This window comes from Petaurus breviceps, unplaced genomic scaffold (genome assembly GCF_028583685.1).
Source record: "Petaurus breviceps papuanus isolate PSGF00001 unplaced genomic scaffold, PetGlider_PUasm1.0 126, whole genome shotgun sequence".
NCBI lineage: Eukaryota > Metazoa > Chordata > Mammalia > Diprotodontia > Petauridae > Petaurus > Petaurus breviceps.
The window spans coordinates 65361784-65382803 of NW_027185655.1; positions in this window are offsets into that span (position 1 = coordinate 65361784).

Consider the following 21020-nt stretch of genomic DNA (forward strand, 5'->3'; position numbering starts at 1 on the left):
TGTTTTGGTTTGGGTTTTTTTCCCCCCAATGGGAAGAAAATAGATTTTAATAAATTTTTAAAAGTTTTTTTTTTTTTTTTGCTTTTTGGAGGGCGATTGGGGTTAAGTGACTTGCCCAAGGTCACACGGCTAGTTTTTTGTGTTAAGTGACTGAGGCCGAATTTGAACTCAGGTCCTCCTGACTCCAGGGCTCAGAGCTCTATTCACTTTGCCACCTAGCCGCCCTGAATGAATTTTTTAAAAAGTTCAAATCATGGGTCATGTTTTAAGTCTTATCCTCTTCATGAAAGCATCTCTGACCATTCCAACTCATGTTCAACAGACAAACAAGTCAATTATGTAATACCTGAAATGTATTATCATTCAATAAACACTTATTAAGACCCTACCATGTACCAAGAATAGTGCAAAGCCTTTCAGATACAAAAAGAGGCAAAAGTCCCTGCCCTCAAGGAATTTACAATATAATGGAGACAACATGCAAGCTAAAAATATACAAAGCAATCTTTAAGCCAGATAAATAGGAAGTAATTAACAAAGAGAAACCATGGAATTAAGAGGGGTTGAGGAAAGCTTCCTGTAGAGGTGAGGCTTTAGTTGGAATTTAAAGGAAATCTGGGAGGTAAGCCAGTCTTTGTGGAGGAAGGAGAGCATTTCAGGCATGGGCAAGAGAATGCCTGGAGTCAAGAAAAAGATGTCTCATTTATGAAACTGTCAGGATGCTCAGAGAGGTTACAAGATTGGTCCATGGTCACAAAGCTAGTACATGTTAGAGCTGGGATTCAAGCTCAGGTCTTCCTGACTTCAAGTCCTACAATCTTTCTACAATCCACACAACCTCAACAAATACTTGTTGAGCATCTACTGTGTACAAGGTCCTATAATAGATACTCAATAAGGAAAACAACCTCAAATGGGAATATATCTAATAAGTCATCTAATGGAACCCCCTAATTATTGTTGTTTAATCATTTGCAGTTGTGGGCAACTCTTTGTGACCCATTTGGGATTTTCTTGGCAGAGACACTGGAGTGTTTGCCATGTCCTTCTCCCATTCACTTTACAGATGAGGAAACAGGGGTGAACAGGGTTAAATGACTTGCTCAGGGTCACAGAGCTAGAAAATGTCTGGGACCAGATGTGAAGTCAGGTCTTCCTGAATCCATGCCTGATGCTCTATTCATTTGGACACATAGCTGCCCTGACTACTATTAGCAGGTGATAAACTACTATTTAGTGGCATATCTAGAACTAGAACCTTTCAGTGCTCCTTCTTATGTCACTTTTTTTCCATCTCCAGCCTAAATTCTTTGGCTTGTTTACTCAAGTTTTATCATATGCTGCCCATATCCTATCCATTTATTTTTCCTGAAAATTCATTTTTCAAGGTTCCCCGGTATACAATCTCTGCTCTACTTATCCTGAAGTCTTCCAGCAAGAAATCCACCATACTCATTCCTACCTCCATGTTTTCATCCATGTTGTTTCCATTAAAAAAAAAAAATCCTTCCCCTGTACTTTTCATATTGAAATTTTATTCTTTTAATTCTTCATTTGAACTTTCCTTCCTCCCTAGCTACTACAATCATCAATGTTTTATCTTTCTTCTAAACTCATAGAATAAGAGCTTGTATCACATAATTTTATGCTTTAGTGATATAGCCTTATATTGTTCATTGTTGTTATCTATGTTTGGATTTTGTTTTCCTCATTAGTCTAACTTCTTAAAGAAGGCTCTATGCCTTAAACTTCTTCTGAATCCTCAGTGTATCACATAGTAATGGCCATATAGGTAAGCACACGGGGGGAGGGGGGGCACACAGGGGAGGGGGTGATTCAAATTTTTTCAACAACTTATAGGAAGAAAGTCATTATAGTCTTTATGCCCTTGACCTAGCAAATCCTACTACTGACTCATGTTGAGCACAACCCCACCTTCCCTTCCCTTAATTGATCTGTAAGCAGGCATTTTAGCATAACTTTTAAAACTCTTCCCTCTCCTAATTGATCTGGGTGGGGGTTTCAGCTTTGGGTAAAATCCCTGCTCCATTCTTCCCTGCCCGCCCCCCCCCCATCTCCACCCATTCTGGGTTCCCTATACCTCAGCCTAGGAAAAACGTGGAGAAAATTCAAATATATGCTGACCAATCACTGATAGTAGTTTCAGCTTAACCTCACTATTGTAATCTCTTTAAAAACCAGCATACTGTTGATGCCAATTTACTGTCTGATTTGGGTATGTGATCCGGCAGTCCTGAGGCAATAAAATCCACTTTCAATTTTAATCTGGGGGATCTTCTGTCTTGTTCCTTTTATGCCCAACGTAACTGGAGGCCCCAATAAATAAACTGAAAATTCTCTGTAGTTTCAAAATATGGAACTAATCTTAAGTAATTGTGCTAATTTATATTAAGTCAAAAATATCTAGTTATCTCTAGATCTGAACTGGAGAAGCAAAACTCTTTTTTAGATTCTGTAACTACATGAGGCCTCTGGGATTTAAAAGTGTTGCTTAAATGAAATAGGTCACTGGGATACAAGGAATTGTATGTTAATTATGATTCTTATGTATCTTGTTTGTATGTAAGTTTTCTTGTTTATCTTGGTGACATGTACCTGACTTGTAATGTAATTATGTCATTTTGTAAAATTGTGAGAAAAACCTCATTGTATTCACTGAGCCTAGCCCTGTGTGGCTAAGAAAACTGAATTATTTGTTTGAACCTAGTCTTGCATGGCTAGAAAACTGGACCTTTATATGTAAAGTAGTGTTTCTGGGAGTTCTTGTAATGTACATTTGAACTCTAGTCATCTAAGGATCATCCCCTGAGCCTTGAAATCTGAAAAAGACGACATCAGATGCAGACAGCTTTCCCAAGAATACGGACCTCTATTGGGACAGCTTCAACTAGAGGACCAATGGAAAAAAATGTGGCCCCCCTCCTCTTCCTTGAGACTATGGCTTTGATAATAGGAAGTCCCTTTTAACTGTTAAATTACTCATTGTTATAGGTCCCACTACCAGCCCCTGGGAACAAAGCTGACTGTCCTGTATGATTCAGCTAAGAGTGTCAAGCATTTGACACATGAACAAAAGAAGTGGGAAATGTTGTGTCTGGTTTTCCCCACAACGCCCCCCTCCACCAAAGAAGTGAGCAGACTGCCAGGTCAGCTCCACCCTCCCCCACTGGGTCTCCGTCCTTTCCCCAGTCAGCTCACCTGCATAGAAGTGGGCAGGCTTCTGGGTCAGGTGGGGGAGTTTCAAGGTGTGTACTGACTAATCACTACTTATGTAAGGCCCACTTTATAAGCTAAGGTTCTGCCCCAGATCAGGGCTGTTGCTGGCTGCTACTGCTGTTGTTGTACCTGAGACATGGGTGGTGCCGGCTCAGCTGGCCTTGTGGCCTGATCAGTCACATGGCCTTTTAATAAAGGGTCCATTCTAAAATTATTATTTGGGTCTTGCTCGCATTAATCAAGGTATGGCACTACATTCAATAATAGAATTCAATTCTCATAGCAATGAAAACATTCATAGCATCACTTTTGTGGTGGGTGGGGGGGAATGGATGCCCACTGATTTTGGAATGGCCCAACAAATTGTAGATATGGATATAATGCATTATTATTGCTCTGTAAGAAATTATGATGACAAATTAAAAGAAACCTGGAAAGACATGAGTTGATTCAGTGAAATCAGGAGGATGATATAATGATGTGAATGATGGTTGTATTAAAAAGCATCTAAACCCAAATTAACTGCAATGACCTGTCTGTGTTCTCAAGAACAGATGATGAAAGACACTTCCTTTCTCTTGGGTGTTGAATACTGCACGTGTTGTCAGATGCAATTGTTTTGTCAGACAGTCTGCTTAACATTTTCATGTTAGGAGGGAAATTTCACTGGGGGGAGGGGAGATATCAGAACCAATTGAGGCATAAAAACCAAAGAATTTCAATACAACTTTCTTTTTTAAGTTCCAGTACTTCAATACTTATAGTATATCCAATTATATTACTTTGCATCCTCCCTCCGCTTATAATAGTTAGAATTTACATAATACTTTAAAGTTTGCAAAATGTTTTAGATATTTATTTTTTTTTCATTTGATCCTCACAACACCTCTGTGAGGAAGGTGCTATTATTATACTTGTTTTGGGAAAATTAAGGAAATATTGAAAAATTTTGGAAATAAAAGGGAAAATAATGAATAAAATGAAACTGAGACCAGTTAAGTGACTTGCCCAGGATTACATAGCTAAAAAGTGTCTAAGGCAGGACTGGTACTCAGGTCTTCCTAAATCCAAGTCTTCATTCACTGCACATCCTATCTGCCACATGTACAAATCACAGCCCCTCTAGGACTTCATAGATAGTCTTCAAGAGTTACAATCATTGCAAAAGTAATCATATCACCTGATGATGAATCTTCCCAACCTTAGTAGGCTGGTCCTTGGATGATAAGCTTAGTTTCTTAGTTTCTAGCTTAGTCTGCCTTGCCAGAGTTTACTCTCCTTTGCCATAGCTTTGGAAAACCCAGAATCACCTCCATATCAAAATGAGGCATCAAAGGAAGATGCAACTCAGAACAAATAAACAACCCATATTAATGTGATATTTCCACAAGGTCCACTTGTGTGTTGGCTCTAGAAAAGAGGGAGAACCAGAAGAAATTGTTGATCTGCCTAAGCAGAAGGAATGTGCAAGAATTAACAGAAAAGGCATGATAAAGAATGTGCATGACCTGAGGAGGAGGTGGCCTGATAGAATCAGAGGAAACACATGGACAGGACGTTGGTACTCCCCCAAAAGCTAAAAGAACAAGAAAACTCAGATTAACTGCAATCACAAATTTTGGAGAAAGATGATGAAAAACATTTCAATGTAATAAGTAGATCCCCTATGGAGGATTTATGAGAAAATATGGACAAGAATCCCAAAAGATGAGAGAAGGTAAAGGGTTTTGATATTGCATTGATAAAGAAAGGGCATACACACACTGATGAAATCTGAGCTTTTTCAAAGCATCCAAGGAAAGCTTTGGGGGCTTTGACATCTGCATAATTCACAAGCCACTCTGCTCCTGCCTCATTTTCATGTTTTAGTACTTTACCAGATATGGGCTTTTTTTTTCCAGAGAGGAGATACAAGATTTTATTGTTGGAATTATAATTCTATCAATGATTTATATAAACACCATTCATTTTCAGTTTCCACTTCTGTAAGAAATCATTACAAAGGAATACAAGGGTTGTGATCAGTGTTGGTAGAAGTGCCCAAAGTGACGAAATTACAGATCTTTGGAAGCATTTAAGAAGTTATTATCATAGTCAAGTGTATCCTTTAGTGCACCAGCTACCATTTTCTAAGGCTGTATATACAAGTGATTAGATTGTAAAGAGGAAAAAAATTTATAGCTGCCAAAGAATGGAAGAGAGTAGAAAGCCCTGGATACTATATAATGTGATTGCTGAATATACTAAAAAGGAAAAATTGCAAAGTAACCGCAAGCTTTATTATTATTTCTCATATTCAGAGGCAGGGAAAGAGCAAAAGTATCTCACTTCTTCATAACCTTTTCTTAGAAATGTCTGCTCTACAAACTTTTAACCAATAGTTTCAGAAGAACATGCAAGGGCTCAGCTCTGAATGATGAGACAACTTCCTGATATTCAGTTTCCTATGTAGATAATCCCTCATGGAGGAAATTTTAAAAAAAGAAAAATTGTCCTGGAAGCTCTGTGTGGGCATGTTGCCAGGTTGTAATTGTTACACCACAAATCTGCTTTCATGGTTTTATCATGAGCCTATTTTTACTCCAGACATGAAAAGAACCAGAGTTCAATCCATGAATATGCAAGATCCATGAATCAAACCCCATGACTTTCTCTTGCTAAGAGAGTCCAGGCAGCCCATATGAAAATAGCCAAAGAGAGGTTATTAGACAGATAGATAGAATACTTGGACAGGATCATGATTAATCTCTTCTTCTTTCCCTAACTCTTCCAATTGATTCTGTGAACTCTTATGGAATTACTGAATTCTCTTTTCACTCCATTTGTCTGCATGATCTTTATAATTCAGCATAATGTTTATTAAGTTCTTCTCAGACTTATTAGGAATGTTATACAAATGCAACTTATCCTCTCATTTTTTTTTTACAATGTACTAACATTAGTTAATTTCCTATTATCAGACCATGCTCTTCTACCCATGTCTTAGATCTAATCACCCGCAAGACTGCTTTGTTTATCACACCACCCTTCCTTCTGTAGATTTCCACTGTGGTTTGAGACCACCTCCTTCAATCAAGGTGGCAAACCTGCTGTCAGTAGTCCTTCCCACTACCTCCAGTATGACAGAAAAGCTGCAGCAAAGGAATCACTAAGCAATGAGTCCTACTTATGGGCCCCAAAGTTCCTCCAGCTTATCTCAATACACCCATGAAAAGGTATCCAGGATAGAAGTTGGATTCTATGAGTCCTTTAAAGGTAATGGAGCTGTTTTTTCCTAGACATAAAAATGTTCTGCAAGAAGTAATTTATGATTTTCAATTCCATAGATGCTTCCTTTTTCAAGAACTCCAGAGAGAAAAGGGATGCTACCTAGAGCAAAGGTAATTAAATGTAAATGACAGTGAGGATGAGCATCAGCAAGGCAAAGAGTACACATATGAACACTTCCAGGGGAATATGGAAGAAGAGTCTAGGACCTACATAGGTGGGAACAGACCACTTACGTGAAATTATATTCTCTTGTCAGAATGGACAAGAAGGAAGAAACAAGGATTCAAGACTTAGCTCAGGCCCTCATCATCTCTTGTGTAGACTATTATGGTTTCTTCCTACTTGACCTCCCTGCTTCCAGTCTTTCCTCACTCCAAACCATCCTCCACATGGCTACAAAAGTGACTTTCCTAAAGTTTAGGTCTAACCATCTCAGTGCCATACTCCATGAGCTCCAAAGACACCCTATTGTCTTTAGTACAAAAAGTAAACTCTTCCATTAGGTTTCAAAAGCTCATCATAACTTAGGCCCACTCTACCTTTCTAACCTCACTGTACATTCTTCCCTTTCTTATGTTCTTTATTAAAGTGAGAGTTTTTTCTGTTCCTCACACAATTGCATTCCATCTCCCATGTCTGTGACTTTGCATGCTGGTCATCCTGCCTACCTAGAATTCACTCCCTCCTTATAATCCCTTTCCTCCTTCAAGAAGCAGCATCTCAAATACTCCCTTCTACATGAAGCTTCTCTTGATCTCCTCCCCACCCTAGCTAACTGTAGTGCCTTCCTGCCTAACTACCATAAGTTTATTTTGGATGTATTGTGTGTATATTTGTTCTACATATTCTCCTATAAGTACTTGTCATCTCCTTGGAAGCACCTGCTTTCAGCCCAGTGTTTATAACCAGCATCCAGGGAAGAAACTCCTGAGGAGAAGGGGTCAGCTTTCTTTACCAACTGTCAATCAAATTCCATCCGAGGAGCTGGTAAGCCAGCCCACCTGAAGCAGCAAGGCACCCTGGAGGAGATATCAGAGGCAGTATATGCCAGGCAATCAAACCACCTTCACCACCATCTCCACCATCTCCACGAGAGCCCAATTAAGGCAGCTGAGGACTCTGACCCCAAGACTTTTGGGAAGACCAATGCTTCGGCTCTGCTGCCCATCCTGGAAACAACCCCTGTGGGGAAGGAGCCTGGCTACAGGTGCTATGTCCACTGCATTGAAGACCCAGAAAAAGAAAGTTCTTGTGGCCAAAGTCCTTGGCATTGTCAAGTGGTTCACCATCAGAAAAAGAGAAGATTTTATCCATGGAAATGACATGAAAGAAGAGACATAGCCAACTTCTTATCTGCTGCTCCTTAAGGACCATAGTACTTTTCCATTTGACTTTCAGCTGAAACCTTCCATGTGTGTTATATCCCCAATTAGAATATGAGCTCCCTGAGAGCAGGGACTGTCTGACTTTTCTATTTGTAACCTCAGCACTTAGCATAGTGTTTTAAACATTGTAAGCAATTAATAAATGCTTTATTCATTCGTTCATTCTCCAAATAGAATGTAGGCTCTTTGACAGCAGAGATTGTTTCATTCTTTTTTTTTTGTATATTTAGTGCCTAGCAGAGTGCCTGGCCTAGAGCAGATATTTCCAAAATGCCTATTATCTGACTGAATATGCTCATGTGCAAACCAGGTGAGCAAAGAAAATCCATGATTGAAAGCTAGAATGAAAGAGGGCCACCAACTAAAATTCCAGAAATCTAGGCCCCTGGTCTTTAGAATGACCTTTTTTCAACTTTATCATAGGATCATATATTTAGAGCTAGAAATCCAACTTCTTCATTTGCCAGAAGAGAAAAATGAGGCTGATAGAAGCTGAGACTCACCCAAGATTACATCTAGTAAGCATCCAACATAGAATTCAGACTCAGGTCTTACTAACTTTACATAAGTCAGGTAGACAACAAGAATTTACTTTCTTGATGGTCTGAGATAGTAGCTCAAAAGCTAAAGGAAGATAGTCCACAGGATTTGGGGGTTTGGAGTATGGGGAGAAGGAGAGAAGAAAAGGAGAAATAAATGCTTCTGATGAATACGTGTGACTCTAGCTGAATTGATTTAAAAAAAAAAAAACAACACTGAAAACCTAGATTTTAAAGAATCTGATGATTGCCCTATTAGTGTTTACACTAAGCAACGACAACCACAACACATACACACACTTTGATTTTTCTGAAAGGGAGAATAATACAGATTTGCAAGTACATCAATGCATGATATTCCCTGGGCAGAAATTTTCTCCATCTGTGAAAGTGTTTTTTTGTTGTTTTGAGGGGTTGGGGTGGAATGGGTTTTTTTTTAATGGTGTTTAAAAAATATATAGAAGGTGCTACTTGGAAAGGCAGTATAATTAAATGAGTAGACAGAGGCTCAGCCTTGGAGGCTGGGAGTCGGGTTCAAATCTTGTCTCTGATATAAACTAGCTGTATAATTATAAGTACATGACTTAACCTCTCAGGGCCCCAGGCAACTATTTATAGGTGAATTGTCAGTAAGTAGAGTATGTGATAGTGGGTAATATGTAAAAGGAATAGAAAGATAGGAAAGGGACAGATGGCAAAGATATTTAAATACTAAACAGGAATTTATATTTTACTTTAGAGGTAATAGGAAGTCACTGAAATTTGATGAGTGTGAGTGTATGTGTGTGTGTATGTGCACATGTATGCATGCATGTGATCATCACACCTGTGCTTTAGGAAATTCTTTTAGCAGCAGTGTGGAGGATGGATTGGAGCAGGGGAGAGATTTGAGGAAAGTCCAATAAGTAAATTATTACAATAGTCCAGAAGAGAAGTGATGAGAACCTGAACTAGGGTGGTAGTGAGTGGAAAGAAGGGGAATTAATTATCTAAGAGAGGTCATGAAGAATGGAACGAAATTAATTGGATATATTGAGTGAGTGAAGGGAGTCCAGATGTACAGCAAGGTTGCAACCCTAGGAACTAGAAGGATAGTGTAACAGTAACAAAAAAGTTTGGGAGGGAGGGAATAAGCATTTAGATCCAGCCTCCTATGTGCCAGGGACTGTGCTAAGTGATTTACAAATATCACCTTGGCTGATCCTCACAACAACCCTGTGAGGTAGATGCTATTCCTGTCCTCCTTTTAGAGTTGAGGAAACTTGGGCAGACGGAAGTTGTGACTTGGCCAGGGTCATACATTCAGGAAGTATCTGAGGTTGGATTTGAACTCAGGTCTTCCTGAACTCAGGGTCTAGCACTCTATCCACTGCACAGAAAAGGTTTGGGTGGGAAAATAATGAGTTTGTTCTGTTTTGTACATGTTGAGAATAAAGCGTCTATGGGACAGCTAGTTTGAAACCTCCAGTGGGTAGTTAATTGGTGATGCAGGATTGGAGCTCAAGAGAAAGATCTGGTCTGGGTAAATAGATCTGATAACCATAGGAATGATTATTGAACTCACAGACACTAAGGAGATCACCAAGTGAGAGAACACATAGAAAAGTCCCAAGACTGAGTCTTGGGGGCACTCACAGTCAGGGGGTGTGATATGGATGAAAATCCAGTTAGAAAACTAAGAAAGAGTGGTCAGACAGGTGTGGAGGGGGGGGAGAGGAATTAAGAGAGAACAGATTTATGAAAATCCAGAAAGGAATGAGTAACTAAGGAAAAGCTGACTAACAGAGTCAAATGCTGCACAAAGGTCAAGAAAGATGAAGTTCAAAAAGTCATCAGATTTGACCATCAAGAGATTATTCATATTACTGTGCTGTAACAAATTATCTATTTGATGAGTGCCAATAAGCATAGAAAAATGTACATGCACCAATGGAAAGTGAAGTAAGCAGAACCAATAAAACAATCATCACGACTATAATAACATAAATGGAAAGAAAATCAATCACAGAAACAATCGAAACTGAACACTGCAAAATTACAAAGAACAAGAATAGTCACAAAGAAGAGATATGAAAACACACCTCCCCCAATTCCTTTGTAGGAAGGGATTCACAGACGTGGGACATTTCATGTAACATCATTTTAAAAAATATATTGATTGGGGCGGCTAGGTGGCGCAGTGAGTAAAGTGCACGCCCGGAGTCAGGAGGCCTCGGGTTCGGTTCTGGCCTCAGACACTTAACACCCACATAAAAAAACTAGCAGTGCAACCTTGGGCAAGTTACTTAATCCCAATTGCCCTCCAAAAGGCAAAAAAAAAAAAATCTATATAGATATATAGACATATATATATATATGTAGATCAGTTTTGCAGATTTTTTTCTCTTCCTCTTTTTCTTTCCTAAAAAAAGAAAAAAAAACAACTGTTAAAAAAAGAATAATTCTCTGAGATGGGACAGATACAGGAAGAAATCTAGAAAACATGTAAACTGAAGTCATTGACATCTATTTTAACAAAAGATCCTTGGTAACTTTGGAGAAGCCAATTTTATTTGAATGATTAGGTCAGAAACCAGATTGCAGAGGGTTTTGAAGAGAGTCAGAAAAGACGAAGTACTGATTGTAGAGGAATTTTTCAAGAGTTTTGCTAAGAAAGGAAAGATAAATGTAGTAATGATAGTGAAGGGTTGTATGTACTTACTATGTGCCGGACATTGGCTTTTTCTCTTTACAATTATTATCTCATTTAATCCTCCCCACAACCCTGAGAAGTATATTCTATTATTATCCCCAGATAAGGAAACGGAGGCTAACAGGGATTAAGTGCCTTGCCCAGGGTAATACAGCTAGTAAGTGTATGAGGGCAGATTTGAACTCAGGTCTTCCTGACTCCAGGTCCAGCATTCAATCCACTGCACCATCTAGCCACAGAAACAATTGGCATAACTTGTCTCCATAAGGGATGATCTCCTAGATGCTGGCTATAGGTACTGGGATTCACAGAAGGCCAGTGGTCCATGAGGTGCTACTCCTATACTCAAGAGTGTCAAGCAATCTCTACTGGGGTCTAAGGAAAGGGGTTGGGCAGGGTGGCAGCAGTGGTTTGGCTTGTTTGGTACAAATTGCCTCTTGTCTCTCTCCTTCTCAAACATAGATTAGGCCAATGACATAAAAAGGTTTCTTTGCCCTCCCTGACTAAATTTTTCCACCTGGAAAAATTCCCCTGAGTTTCTTCTCTACACCATCACTCTTTTTTTCTAATTGGTTTGCTATATAGTCAGTTTAAAATATTCATTTCTAGCTGTCCTCAGCAGTCTGATAACCTATATCAAATCATTCTGCTGCCTGATTTAGTTGTTCTAAAAGTTTCCTTTCTTTTTTTCACCCTTTTCCCCAAGTCAATTTACATATTTAGGTCCTGAGCCTACAGACCCATTGGGTAGCAAGCAGTCAGTCTATCCATACTGGCAAACACTGGCATATCTAAAGCTTCCATTTACTTTTTACAATCGTCTACAAGGAAATTGGTTACAAGACAAGCCACAAAATAAATCTGGAGAGGGAGAGAATTTCCCATAAAGTGTTCTAGGAAAAAAAAAAAACCACATCTCCCAAACAAGCTAGATTTGGCATGTGTGACAATAATCTTCCAATACAATGATAGCACCCTTTGTTTACTGTCATTACTTGTCAGCCCACAAAAAAAGGTTTCACTCTGAGTGACTACAGCAGAGTTGACACGACTTATGACATACACAATACAACTATTTTATTGTAAAATATTTGTCATATTCAGTTTTTGTCATGGTTATGCCTACAGTTAGTTTAGTTATGATTATTAAACAACAATTACAATTCTTCATACTTATATAGCACTTTAAGGTTTACAAAGTACTTTCTTCGTAACAACCTTGTGAGCTAGGCTGTGAAGCTATTGTCCATTGTTCAGATGAGGAAGCTGAGGTTGCAAGAGTTTAAAGTGACTGGCTATGGGCCACATAGCTAGAGAGAATCAGAGTCAAAATTAAAACTCAGTCTCCTAAGTCTGAGACCAAACTCTTATTATTTCTTATTAAATGAACAATAGAAGGGCAGCTAGGTGGTGTAATGAGTAAGAGGTACAGCCCTGGAGTATAGCCCCGGAGCAAATTGCCTCTCCTTATAGTCACCAAAGAGGGTACCACCTCTATCATTTTCTAAAGTCCTAAGAAAACTGAACTTTGCAACATTGAAGCTGAAAGTTAGCATCGCATAGCAACAGAGTACTGGACTTGGAGTCAGAAGGACCAAGTTCAATTCTGCCTCTGACGTTTACTACCAATGTGACTCTAGGAAAGCCCATCTCTCTGAGTCTCAGGTAACCCTCAGGTTGTTCCCATATCCATAAAACAGCAAATCCTAGAGGGATTGATAGGTACAGCTGGGTGGCAAAGTGGAGAGAACAGTAGGCCTAGAGTCAGGAATACCTGAGTTCAAATCTAGCCTCAGACACTTACCAGCTGTGTGACCCTGGGCAAACCACTTAACCCTGTTTGCCTCATTTTCCTCATCTGTAAAATGAGCTGGAGAAGGAAATGGTAAACCACTCCAGTATCTTTGCCAAAAAAAAAAAAAAACCTCAAATGGGTTCATGAAGAGTCAGACATGAAATGATTGAACAAACAAACAAACAACAAAAGAAGGATTGATATACACTGACTGAGGAGACTGAATATGAATGTGATATAGGACCATAGATTCCAAACTGGGAGGGACTTTAGAGTTCATCTAGTCCAACCCCCTCCTTCATTTTGCAGATAAGGAAACAGGCCTAAGTGACTTGCCCAAAGTCACAAAATTAGTAAATATTTGAATCTACATCCTTTAACTCAAAATTCAATATTCTTGCTGTCTGGGGGGAAGTGAAAACTTCTCAGAACTTCCCTCTCCCTTCCCCCACCCCTTCTTCTGCTGTTAATCAGCAGCAAGCCCTTTCAGGAGACTTTCAGATTTCCTGCCTCTGGGGGCCCCTCCTCCCAGCCAGTGGGGGTTGCGGTCAGCCCGAGCTCCTCCCCATTGCTATGCAACCCTTCCCTCCCCCCATTTTCCCTTGCTGTCAATCAACATCCTTGTTCTTTATAAGCCATAGTGGTGGGCTCCTCTGTTTTTTACCACGGGGAAGATTCCCCCCCCCCCCCAAGACTTGAGCCCATCTCTCAACCAATGGGAGGAGCTACCCCAATAGGTATGAGTTCTAGTTCTGCCTTTTATAACGTGCCTCTTCCTCAAAGTCGGTCATGGGGAAGACTACCCTCTTCACTTGGGGAAGACTACCCTCTTCACTTGGGGAAGAGAATAAATTCCTGTTCTTATCCTGAGAGATCTCCGTGTTCTTGATTAAATTTTGGATGAGGTTTTTCATCACAAACATTGCTATGTCTCTCCTAATATTCTTGGTTACAACAATTCTTGATTACAATATTTGATTCTTAAAATATTACATTCATATTTGATTCTATATATTTCCTACTAGATGGCAGACTGGTATGTTAGTTCTGGTATGTTAAAGAATAAACATGGAGCCCCATGAGGAGATATTCTTAAATCCATCATAAACTTAATTGGAACAGTGGTATTATACCCAGGCCATTTCATCCTAAGCATTTCCTCACATCTCCTTAATCATTTCACTTTTCTCTGTCATGATTTTTTCTCAATGGACAATTCAGCTCACTTTCACATTATAGACTGGGGAATGGCTATTTTTTATCCATTTGTTTTTTTCTAGTACTCATTGGCAGGATAATCACTATTGAGTGGCCTTTAGTATTCTGGGACTCAATGTAATCATTCTAATGCCGGTGCAAGAGGCAACCTGGTACAGTGGAAGAAGGCCCCCCCCCCCATGTGAAGTCAGATGACCCTTCTCCCCTCTGCACACCCACTCAGTAGGGTTCGAATCTTGGCTTTGCTAATCACTACCCATAGGACATTGGACAAGTCGCTTCGCCTTTGTGAAAAAGGTGATTCTCCAATTCCTTATCTGTAAAATAAGGGCATTGGACTAAATGGTCTCTATCGTCCCTTCTGACTGTTACTCTATTATCCAAGAATACCTAGAGGGTCTCACCATCTCCTGAGAATGCATATAATTTGGCTAGGCACTTCATAGAGACAATGAGCTGAACCTGGAATTGAATCAGAGTTAAGGAACAGGCTAGATTACATTTTAGAATTCATCCAGCACCTTTCAACAATCCCAAGCTATTCCCCAAAACAAAAACCCATCTTTTTAACACCAATGATTCCCATCGATATTGCATTGTTGTGAAGGATGAAATATAAAAGTCTCTAAAGAATTTAAATTACAGGTGAATCAAAAGACATGGAAAGATGCACAGCAATTCAAATGATCTGCAACATGGCCCCAGTGATGATCTTCAAACAAGTGTAAGAGATATTAATCAGAAACATATGATTGAAAAAGACAGACCAGGCACATGAGAAGATCGAAGGATAATAGATGGGCACCCAAATGCTGTACTTTTACCTTCAAAATACTAAACAGCCTAGAGGAAGGTATCTAGCATGTTTGGGCAGATCTTCTATGGAGAACTTAAGGGAGGACATAAACAAGAGCCACACAGTATGAGAAAGCACACGAGTTACATAGGCTCTGGGCTCACTCTCCTAACTTACTCTAGGATTAACAGGTCAGGCCCCCAGAGGACTGTTACTACTTTTTCCCTCCTGATTCTAGGGTAATACTATTGCTCGCAGGTCCTATCCAATATGCTCTCTAATATTATTTAATTAATTAACATCAATTAGCTTTTACAAAGAGAAATTTACTGAGAAGGTAAGACCAAAGAACAATAAACATGCACGAACATGAGCATGCATGCGCGCGCGCACGCGCACACGCACGCACACACACACACACACACACACACACACACACACACAACGGAAGGCCCATTCTTCACTCTGCACACCCACTCAGTTAATGAAGAGAATGGAGTAATGATTGACACAAACATTTCTCACCTCCCAACCTGGGGAGGCTTACTTTCCTGGACCTAGGAGTCCATTTGTCCCTTTGAATCACTGGTGTTAAAAAGATGGGCATTTGTTTTGGGGAATAGCTTGGGATTGTCGAAAGGTGCTGGAAGTAATCCCTACCAAGTTTACTTCTAGGTATGGTGTAACCAGTGGACAATTGTTCAGCTGGGCTGGCTTCTTGCTTGTCTGGGTCAAGCAGGTTGCTCCTAAGGGATGGATCCTCACTGGGTACAGCTGTTAAGGATAGCAGGAGCTTTTGCTGCCCGCTTCAGCTGCAACACCTCACATGATTCCCTTGACCATTCAAAGCTCACAAACTTGAAAACTGGTCCCTTGCATGTCCATGTACTCAGTCATTTACAATCAGGAAATCCAAGACACAGGCCATCCAAGTGGGGGATAGGCTCCCCCCACCTGGAAGCTCACAGAAATTCTTGCCTTGCTGGTGACAAGGAAGAGAGTGAGAAAGCTTCTGCTCAAACGTTTTTGTATATACACTCATTTCCAGCTCAGCAATCAATTAAAAGACTTTTTCATTAATACACTGGAGGTGATAGAATCATAAGACATATTTGTACGCTCTGGAGTGGGAAGGCCTCTCCATTCTTCATGTTTAGAAGCAGTCTCACCAAACTGACATGTAGATTGGAACCAGGCAGGTCTATTGCATATGCTCTAAAGACCTGGGCTCTCACTGGACAATCTCTCATCATTACATGAAAAGGAAATGCCCACATTGATGAGATCATGGATCTATTGAAGTTTATAATGTATTTTTAGATGTTCCTGAAAGAATTGTTCACAGTTTTTCCTTAGAGTAGCAAATAAAGGAATTGGTGGAATTGTGTTTGTTGAACAACCAAAAGTAATGACATATCATTTCATGAAGAATTTGGTTATCTCCTGTTGAAATATGATAAATATTTGCAAAAAAAGATCACCAAAAAAATATTTATGTAGCACATAAGACTATCTATTGCTAGATAAAGAGATTTTATGAAAAACTCAATACAACCCTTCAAATTAAATCAACAGGTAATTTTTTTTAATTTCTATTGATTTGTTTTTATATAACCTATATTCCTCACTTTCTATATGTATTTTAATGGTAGGTGACAACACAAAACTGAACATTGGGGAAGATGTTGAAAACTACAAATTTTAGTTCAAAAGTAAAAAGCAAAGGGCAAAGTTCTGTAAATTAAACAGAACACTACTACCCAAATCTAACAGATATTTTCTTTGCTTTTTTAAAATTAAATTTCATTTTTCAATTAATTAAAATCTACCTTCTATTCCTCTAAAATTCCCCTCTCCCATTTTCTCATCTATAAAATGAGCTGGAGAAGGAAATGGTCTCTCTAGTATCTTTACCAAGAAAACCCTAAAAGGAGTTATGAAGAATCAAAAATGACTGAACAACAATAATGCAAAGAAAAACAAAATTATTTTTAAAAATATGCATGGTCAAGCAAAGCAATTGTGCATTTATTGGCAGTAGACTCTCAACTATCTAATACATCCTGTAGTTATTTTAAACGGAATTTCCCTTTATCTCTCTTCCTGCTGAGTTTTTTTGGAAATGCACAGAAGTGCTAGTGATTTATTTCACTTTTTTTAATATTCTGAAACTCTGTTGGTTATTGTTTCAATCATTTTAATTAACTCTCTAGAGTTCTCTAAGTAACGCATCATATCATCAAGATATGTAATTTTTTCATCTTTACCTATGCTTTTATTCCTTCTATTTCTTTATCTTGTCTTATTACTATGCCTCACATTTATAGCATAATATCACATTATACTGGTAATTATAGATATCAATTTACTCTGATTTTATTGGAAAAGCCTCCAGTTTACATATAACACTTACTCTTGGTTTTAGATAAATACTACTTTTCAAATTAAGGAAAGATCTATTTATTATTATGCTTACTAGTGTTTTTAACAGGAACGGGTATTATATCAGATACTTTGTCTGAAAAAAAAGGGAGTTAGGGAGTACTGACATGATGAATACCAAATAAATAAAGAAAGCAATTTAGCCAATTTTAATGTACCCCAAAATGTCTATTAACTAATATAGGAGTCATTCCTAAGTCATATATGCATAACCATACTATTGACTTGTTAGAACAAAGATAAAAATCAGTACAAAACTAGAAGAATTTACCTTAAATTAATTACAACCTGAGCTACTTAAGCAAGTTGTTGATTTTAACAAAATGGAAATTTGATAAAAGAACAGAGAAAAATACAGAATATCAGCATTTCCCAAGGAAGTGTAACCAATGTAAGTCAATAAAAATAACAAGGAGACCAAAAGAACCTAGAAACTGTCATTCAGCAAACACTTGATGACTTCGATAAACAGGGAGATATGGCAACCAAAGACAATATCAGTTTAATACATGAATTTATTTGCAAAGTCTTACAGAGGACAGTGGAAAATTATGATCAGCAAAGGTTCATAAAATAGTAGCAATAGACCAAAAAATTCCAGAAAAAAAATCTGCAAGATTTCTACCTAAGCAAAGGGAGACCAAAGAGGAAAATGAACAGAGGTCAATAAATAGAAAATAGAAGTCTATAGAGATATTTATGATAAACTTAAAATTATCAATTACAGTAGAATCTTCACATTTAAACTCTCACTCCACAGCAGTGGATAAGAAAGTGAAAATGACACTAACGAAAACAAAGTTGGAAACAATTAGATGGATTAAGGATGTATTGGAGAAGAGAGAGATTAGATTCAGGAAGCCCAATTAATAAACTTGAGTAGCTTCATCTCTAGAATCAAATACAAGCTCCCTTATTTGGCACTGAAGCTCTTCATAACCTGGCTTGAAGTTACTCTTTCAAGCCTATTTTCTATTATTCTCCTTCACAAAGTCTAGAGTATGGTCTTATTACTGTTCTTCACATATAGCATCTTATCTCCCATCTCCACCATTTTGTACAGGCTATCATTGCTAAGAAAAAGCCTTATGTAGATAGTGCATACCTGTATGTATGTGTGTATATATGTGCGTGTGTTTGTATATATTTATATATATTTCTTGTTGGTATTTGTTTTTTTCCTTTGTCTCTCTAGCACCTAGCTTAGTGACTAGCACATAGCAGACACTTCATACATGTTTCTTGTTTGATTGATGATAGAAGTGAGCAGGCTGAAACACATCATAAGAAAAGAATTAATTAAACTATATTAACTGAATGCAGTAGATGTGGTATAAAAGATGTTAACAAGTAAAAGTACAACTGGAATAAAAAATAAAGTTTATCACTTGGCGGGGGATGTGGATAATCTATTACTAGCCTGTGTGTTCTATCTACATACTCATAATTCTGAAAGGAATAAAACAAGGCCCCCAGCACATTTCATGGACCCGTTGTAACCTGTTTATATAGGAAATGGACAAGGTTTACTCAGAATGCTTAGGCATTGGAAGAATTACCCATATCATTATGATCCAAAATTTATTAAAGTACCAAGCTTTTACTAGCTTCCAGCAGAAAAATGTCTGGTAAATTTTATCATCATAATTTACCTTATAGCTTAGAGGAATAATTTCTAAAGAATAAAGAAAACTTTTTGGATTGATTGTCTACCACAGAAATGGCTATGGCAACATTTTATTGATATATCTATCATACACAACCTACATGATGATTAAGCAAATGGCCTACATGTCCCTTTTCTTGTCTGTTTTTTTGTTTGTTTGCTTTTTTTATTTCTTTGTTGGTTGTTTTTTACCTTTCCATGTTAAAAAAAAATTGTTGAGCCAGTTACATTAAAACATAACAACCATGAATCCAAAAGTTAACAATTATCTTATACTGTTCAACTTGTTGCTAAAGGTTTTCTACGTTGTTCTACAAAATTTTTACTTATTCTTTATTTCATGCATAAAATACTACTGTGTCCCTGTTCTCCATATCCCATATGTAGAGAAAATGGTTTAAAGGAAGTATCATTGCCCAACTTGAAGTACTGTTCTAAGACTGAAGCAAAGGCAAGTTAGTTAATTAATTGTGATTTATTAAAAATATACTTCCTACTTCACAAGAGATTTATAGAGATTGCTGCCCATTGCATAAGATCTAGATGATGTTCTGAATTCATTCGAATGTACCTAATAGGTGCAGCTAGGTAGCACAGTGAATAGAGCGCTGGCCCTGGAGTCAGGATGACCTGAGTTCAAATCCGGCCTCAGACACTTGACACACTTACTAGCCGTGTAACCTTGGGCAAGTCACTTAACCCTAACTGCCCCTCCAAAAAAAAAAAAAAGAATGTACCCTTCTGCCATTTGTGACATACAATCCTTTAAAAAGAAATCTCCATATCTCAGAATCACTAAACTTACTAAATCCATTGTGAAAACTGTTGTTAGTAAATCAGGAGTAGAGTACATAAGGAGGCACCCAATAGGAATATTGATGAGCTAGATTGGGCAAGAAGACAAATGAATCCATTTTTGCTTTGTCATGTGCTGTGTAGATGGTTAAAATAGAGTTTGAAAATGACATTTTGGCTGAATAACAAGATACATTTTCCCTGGGCAGGCAGAGTCTATATGTGGATTTCATCTGTCAAGTGGAGGAGGGGAAGAAAAGATTACCAAGATCTGTAAGAAGAAAATCAGATCTGTGAGAAGAAAATAAAAATCCTGAAAACTAAAAAAATCCACTCATTATTGAGATGTTATGCATTAAAAAGCACATAAACCAAGGGGCAAGCACCCCTGAAGTAAAAAAAAAAAAACTTAGGCCAATAGGTTTATTTGAGCCCAAGATGTGCATAATACCCACTGTTAGGTCACAGTCAAAGTATATTGTAGTCCTTGAAGTTGGCTTTGAGGACGATTATCTCCATTCAAACCCTCTCTCATCTGCACCTGTCCCAAGGCCAGAGACTAACATCTGGCCTGGGATCAGAGGAAAGGAAAATCAAAGTCAGGTCTTGCTGTCACTTCTCTTGCCATTTCAAATGCTGAGATATGAAGTTGGGAGGAGGGGCCACCTGTCCACTGACCCAGAATGTTGTTCCTTACCATACTGAGCTACAGTCATCATAAGGTAAGATTCAGTCCATGTCTGGGACCCCAAGATGCTGGGTCTGGTCATCTTCCTTGTGCCGCTAAAGCATGAGTGGTTTCATCTTCAGGTCTGGGAATGCACATCAGAAGTTTCAGGATGTTTCTCATTGGAAGAAAATACTTAAGAAGTTAGCATTAAACAGAGTAGATGGGGGAAAATTATTGCTATCAAGAAAGTGAATGCTTATTTGATTCTTCTGCTTTTATGCATGAGAGCTATCATGGATATAAATTGCAGTACTGGGGATATATTTTTGAACAGTAGAGGGAGTCCAATATCCCCCTAGGATGATCTGCATGGCCTCACCATTCAGTGATTGGGAGATGGCTTTGGAATGACTTTATATTGTAGGTTTAATATTCTATAACTACAAATAATTTATTTTAATAGTGAAACAAGAGCTTTCCTGAGCCATTGCAGTCAGAAGCAGGTTCTCCCTTTT